Below are 9285 nucleotides of genomic sequence, written 5' to 3'. Positions count from 1 at the left end.
TGTGGTCCCCACAGCTGCAGGCAACAGCTGAGCCCCGACCTTCACAGCTTGGATGCAGGGCTGGTGGCGATGAATGGCAAGGGTGCAACTGAATCGGGGAGATAGTCACCCTCGGCCCAATAGCTCAGCAGAGGGTCAGATCTGAAGGACTTGGATGGATGGCCCTAGGTGACCATGGGGCCGCCCAGGATGGGCGTGGCCTGGGAGGCTGGACAGAGGCAGAAAAGCAAAGAACGAATCAAGGCAAAACCAGGAGGCTGAGAACTGGGGAGGCCCCAAAGAAGGGGTGGTGGGGGATGTGACAAGGTCAGAGGTCACAGTCCGGGTGCATCCTGGGGACAAGCCTGCACCAACGTCCCCTGGGACAGGGTCAGTGCTGTGTCTTCACTATAAGTCTGCATCTGGCTGCCCCTGCTGAGGGCCTGCCCGAGGCCAGGCTCGGTGTTTGGCTCGGATGCTACAGAGGTGATGAGGACACCATGGCCAGGCTCTCCTGCTAGCTGCGTGGACAGTCCCGTGCACAGATGACAGACTATAACCTCTGAGCCACTGGTGCAACCGGTCCCTGGCACTGGGAACGTCCAGCCAGAGCGCACACAACACCGGCACATAAACAGGCTTATGAACAAAGTCAAATGAGTAGGTGCCTCAGCTCCGACGGCCCTGACGGAACAACACAGATGGGGAGGCAGAGACGACAGACACCTGCTTCTCCGGTTCTGGAAGCTGCGAGTCCAAGACCAGGGTGCCGGCAGGGTTGGTGTCTGGGGAGGACCCTCTCTCTGGCTTACAGCAGGGGGCCTTCTAGATGTGTGCTCACAAGTGCAGGAGAGACGGGGCACCCGGTCCTCCTCTGCTCACACGGATGCCGACCCCATCGTGGGCCTCCCCTTCATGACCTGATCACCTCCAAAAGGCCCCAGCTCCTCAAGTGATCCTATTTGGAAACTTGGGCTTCAGTACGTGCGTTTTGAAGGGACCCCAACATGTGGTTTATCACAGTGAACACGTGAGTGACACAGGTCAGTCGTGGCGGAGCAAGCAGCAGAAGGTACGAGCAAGGCGGCGACACCCCGAGGCCGCCCAGCGTCTGCGTGTCGCAAAATGCAGTCCGCGTGTGGCTGGTTGCGAGTCACTCACGAGCAGTTACTATGGGCGCACGTGTTTGACCACACCCTTGTTTTGCCGCTGAGTCAGGGGTGAGAGCCGTTTGCTATTATTCCTCCAACACCACAGCCACGCTCACAACAGCCGGACACCCGACAGGCCTGAAACACGGAGCGCCCAATGGGATTCAGAACGTGGGAGCAAGAGGAAGCACCTGTTTGGAACCCCTGGGGCCGGGGCCGCCTGTGAGGCCGCGTCTAACAGATGCTGCAGTGAGTGTGTGTGTGTGTGTGTGTGCATGCTGGCATGTATCTCTGAGAGTGTGCGGGGGTGTACACTCCAGTTTGTGTGTGTTGCGTGTATACACGAGTGTGTGTGTATGTGCTGGGGTGTATTGTTGAGTGTGTGAGCACGTGTGTGTGTATATAGGAATGTGTGTGTGCACTGGTGTGCATATATGAGCATGTGCTGGTGTGTAAATATGTGTGTGTGCCAGCAAATGTATATATGTGCGCACACCAGGTAAACCAAGAGAAACTCCTTGAGTGGGCCTCCCGTGTTCTAGGCCCTTCTATGTTGTGATGTGTGCATTTCTGAGAGCCCTGAGTTGAACTCAGATCTCTTCACGAGGGAGAAGTGATGGCCCAGGAAGCAATAGAATATCTTGAGCCAAAGGGTCAATGGCTAGTGTCTCAGCTCCCGCTCCACGGAGCAGGCCAGTCAGACCCACCGGGAGAGATTCAACCACAGTTTACCAGGGAAAAGGCTCTGATGTTAAAAGCTCCACAAAAGAAAATCACACAGCCGTATAGAGAAAGATGCCCACTCACAGTGAAAGATGGAAACTTGTAGGTAAGATTTAGAAGCCGTGGGAGAGCGCAGAGGGGGACAGTGGCCGGTCATGCACCAGTGGACAGGGGGCACGGCGGGGGTCAGCTGAACCCGCCCTGCCCTCTCCCTGCCCACCCTGTCCAGCCCTCCAGCCCCTCTCAGCATGCGGGTGCCCTCCCGGCGCACCGCTGTTGGCTAAGCATCTTCACTGACCCCCTTTGATGTCCTTGCGACACGGTCATGATTTCCCGCTCAGGTGTTCTGCAGACATTTTCCTCCTCACATAAATGTCAAGAGCGTGTTAAGTGCGTCCTTCTCCAGAACCTTGCAGCAGCACCTGAATTGGGAATTGGTTCTGTGGGTACACGCGGTGAGTGCCAGTGACTGTGCATCGGACCCATCCCAGGGCTGGCAGGACCCAGCAGCCTGCAGGGTACACAGACAGGGTGCCCACACACGACGACCCGTGTCCTTGCTTCCGGCCCCTGCTCCCCACAGCACTTCCTTGATTTTAAATACGAACTCCACCTCCCCATATTTTAACATTTCAGAAATAAGGACGAAGCTTGCAACCAATGTGTCCATGTGGAGTGAGAGTGTTTCTTTTCCAGCCCCACTAAAAGCTGTTTGAAAAGAATGAAATCTTAAAATTGAGGGAATATGATAATATGTGTTTGAAAAATAAAGAGATCTTTAGGTTCTGAAAGATGCCTTTGGGAAATAATGAGACAGATGAGCCCCCTAAGAATGTCCCTATCTCCACACCTTAACTCGTGCTGTTTCCTCTCCTGGAAATGCCAGCACCCCAACCTGCCTGCTTGGCAAGACCATATTCTTTTTCATCATTTTTGAAAAGACCTCCCCACCCCTGGTCCCGACCGACAAAAGCCATACTCATCTGCTTGCCCAACTGTCCTGTGACTGATTAATCTGTTTTGTCCGAGGTGGAGTGGTGTCCCCACACCCAGAATATTCAGTGTTCCCTTTTATTAGAGCCTTCGTTATATTTGACGACAACTAACAAGTCCTTCATCACCCCTCTCTGTGGGCCAGGCTCTCCTCTAAGGGGTTCACAAACATTAACTTGCTTGATCCTCTTAACACTTCCAGAAAGATCCTATTACTATGCCCATTTTACAGGGAAGGAAACCGAGACACAGAGGTTCAAGGAACTTGCCTAAGGGAGCACAACTTTTCAGAAGTAGCCTGAGTTGGAAAGCAGTCAAGATCCTGTTTTCTACTCCAGCCCCTGCCCCCTTGTCACCGCCAGTGTCCCGTGAGCTGTGGGGCCAAGGTGTGGGTTCTACCTGCTTCTGAATCAGCTGTGCTCTCCTGGAATCACTGGGTTCTGCTGTGCCCTGCCCTCTCTGCCTCCCGCTGCCCCAGTCCAGAAGATAGAAGTCCTCACAGGGAAGGAGAACGCATCTTCACCAGCCCCCTCTGCCCAGTTTTCAGGGTCAGCATGTCGTGAAAATAGCAGAGCCTCGTAAAGCAGGTTTTGGTACCTTGATTCTTTTGGGTTCCCCACACTAAGCAAGGCTTGGCTGCGTAGGGCTGTGAACTTTCTAAGAGGCAAACCCATAGCTAAGATATTCCACATAACAGGGCAGGGGTGGCCGGGGGCATCCCTTCAGTACCACCTCCACTCCAGGGCTGGGACCTGGGTCATCCCAAGCCACGTCGAGTTCCCAGATCTGGGTTTCATGTGTATCTGATTTTTTTAACGTATGTTTTTCCTTTTACAATTCAGGGAACTCATTAATTTCTTCACTGAGTATCCTAACTGGACCTTTTAGAATGGAAAATTTCCCTAGCCATTGAAATGGAAAATGCTCTTCCAATTTTTGTTCTAATTTGCTGAGTGAGATTGGCGTAAGGCGGGAAGCGGCGTCCAACGTGCTCATGTGCTGGTGGAGGTTAGGGACAGCGGCTTCTGTTCGCTCTCAGTGGAGAGATGCTGAACTATGAAAGACCACCATTCACTCGTACAAAGAGGTTAAGTCCTAGGATTTGTCAGAGGAGATAAACTATGGCCAGTATTCTGAGCAGTTTTTCAAGTGGCCCCAACGGGTGGACAGTCGCTGTTCCTTGTCCTCTGCTGGGGCTAACAGGGACCCAGACACAGGCTGTGCTTCGCGGAGGCACACGGAGAAATCACATAAGCGAGAAGATGCAACTGTGAGCCGAATTTATCCCAATAATTGCAACGGACAGATCATTTGACAGGCTCTGTTCAGACTTCCCAAACAATCCAGCCCACAGTGGTCCATTTTGGAATCCTTTTGGTTTCTGTCTTCTGGAGTTTTCTATTTTTTCATCCTAAAAGTTTCCCCTTGGGAAGCAGGGCTGTCTTGGACAATCAAGAGTGGTTAACAGCCATGGTAGAAGCTTCCTACAGGTTGACAGGCAAACCGGTCAAATATCTCGTGTAATCTCTCAAGTAATTTGGTGTCATAGCTTTAATAATTTTTATGAATGTCTTCATGCAAGACTTCAAGAGTTCCTTTCTTTTTGACCAAACACAAAATAAAACAGGACAATTTTAAGATCAATTATGCCACAAAACATGGTCCCCTTCTCTGATTTCTGCACTTTTATTATAATCAGATTGCGTGGAAGGATTAGAAAGGACAACACTAATAGCTAGCTGATTTCTATTTGTTCTAGAGGCAGATGCTAATTGCTGGTGTCAGGTTACCTCACTGTGGCCGGCTGCTAGGCTCTGAGGTCAGGCGGGCCAGTGTCCCTAAGCCGGTGGCCCTGGCGTGGCGTGAAGGATGCGGCCCAGGGCAGCAAGGCTGCCAGGGAGGAGGGAGAGGCTGCACGGGTATTAGTTAGCTCTCCCGCCCTGCACGTATTTTAATTAACCTGACAGATATTTCAAAAACGGAAATGCCTTTTCGCCACTTTGACCATGTGAGCACTTTCCCTTGTCACCCAGCTGCTCAGGGGGACGTGTGCGGGTCCCCGTGTCCCGGCCTATCTCACGTCCCACCGCACTGTCCACCGTGCTCTGCACCCAGCGGGCCGGGAAACGAGTTCCAGAGCACTGTCGGCCTGTCCGAATCTTCTAGCCAGGGACCAGTCACTTGTAAATTGTCGAGCTGAACCCAGCCCCTCAAACAGTAGGCCAACCCCCCAAACAGGAATACACAGCTTTCGGAAAGTCTGTCTTAACACGCGGCTTAAGGAAAGAAAGATATTCCTCTGCCTTTTTGACCTTTTTTAGAACTCCCAAGTTAAGACACTCTCTCCCCTTGACGGCGATTCCCGTATTACCCAGAAGCCTCAAGCTTCCTCGAATTCCTGCAGTCTCTGACCGCTGCAGCACTTGGGGATAACTAAGAGGTGATGCTGGATTTCTAGAAACCTACCACCCACTACTGAGACAGTGAACTTGGGCTCACTCAGGACTGGCGTCCAGCAGGGAGTCTTGGACTCAAGGTTCTTAAGCATCCTCTGTAAGATGGTCCCTCCTCCTCACCTCCATCTGTGTTGGTCCAGGCCAAGGTCCATGGTCCAGGCACGAGGCTGCATTTGTGTGGGAGGCTTGGCCAGAAAGGAAGTAGGCTTGCTTGGGCCCGTGGAGCCTTAACAGGAGCCGGGCGCCCAGCTCAGCCGTGGGCTGGGTCCTGACCGCTCTCACGCTGCTAGTCCAACCCAAGTGGTGAGACTTCGGCTGCTTCTCTCTTTCTATCTTGAAAGTGGATCTGGGACCCTTCACTTTAGGAAGGAGCTATGTTTCAGGCTTTAGGTGTCTTGTGTCATCAGACAGATCTCTGTTCCCGTCCCCTGTGATGGATGAATGACTACATCGTGGACCATAACCCATTCTATGTGGAAACCACAGAGCAGACTTGGGGTGCCCTTTCCCGAGTACTGGGACCTACCACTCTACCTTATTTAGATTCAGAGAAGTGGAGAGATGAGATGGTCAGAATGCAAAGCCCAGCCATACTTCCTTTCCTACCCACTCTGAGAGCCCCAGAATGCACGGGAAATCCCTGGTCACATTTCCAGTAGCGGTTTCCCTCCATCTTGCCCCACACGGGGCGGGGGAGGGGGATGTTGCCTCTTGGTCACTGGCTCCCCTGTTCCTCAGCTCACACCACCAGCTGCACGAGGCCTGTCTGGTGTCTTAATATCCACCTTAGAGAAGATTCCAAGTCTCTTACCTTCTCTGATTTCTGTTTTAGAGAGGATACAAGGAAATATAGCACTCGGGATCATTCCATCTTACCCAAAGTAAGACTGTCCTAAAGGATTTAGATACTGGAAAAAAAACGTGCATGCTATACTTTCAGAAACACACACAACAGATTTTGAACTCCATCCAGATTCAGCTCAAGAACCACAGGCCCCAGTGTGTTGGCTCATATTTGAAAGCAAGGCAGCCTCTACAAGATTGCCAATTTGAACACAGGCCAAACGGCAACCAGATCCTAGGAAAAGGAAAAATAGATTAAAATATATACGTGGCACTCAGATGCACTCACTCTGTCTGTGAGATTTTTATTCTTAAAACACACTCGTACACACGCAGCGTCCACCCCAACCCTGTGGTGTGCTGGGGTCAGCTTGTCCAGGCTCTCAAGAGCCACTCGTTAAACCTTCAGGAATTTCGGGAGCCGGTTGTCGAACACAGCTGTTTTAAATATTAGGTGATATAGACTTAGAATTAAATAAATTACATTTTAAAAGGTAATTATTTGATTTAAAGTAAAGCTATTTAAATAGTAAATCCTAAATGAAACGTATTTATTTAAGAGGTATTACTTATTTTATTTTAGATTTCCAAAATAAATGACTTTCCAGTTCTTTTACTACACGTTCCCGCTATCTACGGTCTTGAGGTTGTGGTCGATTTTATCTCTAGGGTGAAAGCGGTATGCCCCGGTGTGCTATGCAGGGCAGTACTTCCACCGCCGAAACGGCCAACACTTAGATCGCGGCTTTTCCCCTTCGGAGAGCTGGCCATCGGGCGTGCACCGGACACCACTGCCCCACACCCGTGGCTCCACAGCATTTCAATGTGACATGGATCTTTGGGAAGTACTTAAAAACCGGGCTTCTCCACTCCTTTTCCCCATGAAATCTATTGCTCACATTTCTCAGCTAACATTCCCCCACTCCTGTTTGTGGGAAGTGAGAGTCTCATCTCTTTTTTTTTCCTCCTTTAAATAGATTCAGCCACGTACAGAATTATCGCATGTAATGGACTTCGTCTCCATACTGCAATTATTAATATCGGGCAGAGGTCGTGTGTTTCTTGGCAAGGCTCACGTTCCCATGTATAAATCATGATAAAGTAGGTTAGCTCTGGAGGGTGGACGGCTGTTTTCAATTTGGCCGGGGTAGAAATGCAGTTGGTTTAAACAAGGGCTCTTTTAAAAACTGAAGTCCAGTTATACGGAGGGGGCTGAAATTACCTGGATGCATTCACAAACTTTGCAGCCCGTGGAAATCAGCCCAGGGACGAAATGCTCGCCCTGGGCCGGTGAAGGTCCTCCCTCCCAGCAGGTCTGTGTGCCTCCATCTTCCGGCCGAGTGCGAGGGGGGCTTGCAGTTCCCGTGTTGAACCCGTGAGTGTGATCTCACACGTCCTGTGCAAGCCTCTCCTGGAGATGGAAGCACACCCACGCTCTTTGCAGTAAAGCTTTCCAGTTTCTCCGATTAATATTTAAAAGAAGTAACATGACCTGAAGAATGGGTATAATCCTCTAGTTGGGAGACTTTTCCACTCCAGGTTCCCCAGCCGCGCGCCCCCGCCACCCCCCCCAGCTTCCATCCCCCCTCCCGCTTCCCCCCTGGCCAGGCCTCCTGTCCCACCCTCAGCTGCCTCCCACCTCTCCTGCTGACCCTGCCCCCAGGCCTCCCCGCCTCTTGCTCCTCTGGGTCAGTCACAACTCCCTTCTCTGTGTCTCCTTCCTGACAGCTTAGGGCTCCAAAACTGAAAAAGGAAAAAAAAAAAAAAAAGAAATAAAGAAATAAAAAAGCCAGATCAGGCCTGTCTCCCTACTCCCCGGGGGGCGGGGGCGTGGCTGGGGGGAGACTGAACAGGGATGGCCCTGCCCACAGAACCTCCAGCCTGATCTGATTAGATGCTGCTGTTCCCTGTCAACATTCCCTAGTTTATGTAACTTTATCTCCTCATCTCGGTTTTTCTTCATTTATTACTTTTAAATGAATATTTACTGAGGATTTATTATATGCCAGCAAGAAGGGAAAGCATGCAAGAAGCTATGTCGGGGGGGGGGGGCTCTGGGAGATTGGACATCAGCGAAGGGGGTCTTTCGGGAAAAGGCGGGAGATAAGGATGAACTAGGTGGGCAAGTTATCAGGGCATCTCGCTAATATGGTTGGGATTCTTCTTCAGGCAAAGGGAGCCTCTACGTGACTTTAATTCGGGATATATACGTCCGTGCATACACGCAGACATGTGTACTTAAGATCAGCAGAAATCACAGCTCGGCGCAGCCCTCGATGTCGTCACACGGCCGCAGCCTTGTTTGTGCACCTGCTTGGTTGGACGGCCGTTCCAAGTCCCTCTTGCACAGTGTCTCCTGGGCAGGATTTCATTTTGCTCAAAGAGCTGATTCAAATTTGCTTTGTCCATATTTGGCGGTGGGTTTAGCTACACAAAGCTCGTGGACACTTTTCTTCAAGTGTTAGCATAGTCTATCAATCTGCTTGTTCGTATGTCATCCGAACAGCGCAGGGGACCGCACCGCGCCTCCGGTACTGTGAAAACCGCTGAGTTCAGGGGGTGACTCACCCGAGCCCTTCTCTGTAATGGCCACCCATTCAGGCCTGGTCAGGTCACCTCCTTTGACCAATGACGGTGAGCAGAGGTGACACGTGCCCCCCCTCCCCCAAACAGCAGCTGTTAGAGCCAAGGCTGGCTTCGCCAAGGTTTCCTCGCTCCCTTCCGCCCGGGGACCAGCAGCCCCCCCAGATGTGTAAACCACTGCGATTTGGAGATCTTGACTTTTTACTTTTCCACTGGGCAACTTGTGCTAATAGGCTTGATTTTGTGCTTGGAGCTTCAGCCAAGCCCACAGAGAGTTACGATTTTTATGCCGTCCTGGGGGATTTTCCCAGACCGGATGCCTCAGGTATGTGAGCACCGGACCCGCAATGCCGCCGTTAGGTGTTAGCTGATGAATCTACGACGGCCAGGCGTCTGTGAGCGACCACAACACCAGCCTCAGTAAATAACGAAAAGTAACACGAGTCACGAAACAATACACACGTGGCTTCGAAGTGCTAAATGGTTATGTGCATCCGCATGAGCTAATCACATTCAGTTTTTTTTAATCATTTATCATGTTTTGTTAGTCACCATAC

General features: G+C 51.3%; 1 long non-coding RNA gene across 1 annotated transcript in view; it reads left to right on the top strand.

The window, feature by feature from the left end:
* Positions 1–786: 786 nt before the first annotated feature.
* The window catches only part of LOC103658222, a 40538-nt gene continuing 32039 nt past the window's right edge, over positions 787–9285 (top strand). Inside the window, exon 1 of the long non-coding RNA XR_567079.2 lies at positions 787–1379. This is a non-coding gene — a long non-coding RNA (uncharacterized LOC103658222). The remainder of the gene's footprint in view (positions 1380–9285) is intronic.

The sequence above is a fragment of the Ursus maritimus genome, unplaced genomic scaffold (genome assembly GCF_017311325.1).
Source record: "Ursus maritimus isolate PB19 unplaced genomic scaffold, ASM1731132v1 scaffold_7, whole genome shotgun sequence".
Classification (NCBI taxonomy): Eukaryota; Metazoa; Chordata; class Mammalia; order Carnivora; family Ursidae; genus Ursus; species Ursus maritimus.
The sequence above is the reverse complement of the archived record's forward strand: the minus strand, read 5'-3'. Positions and strand labels throughout refer to the sequence as shown.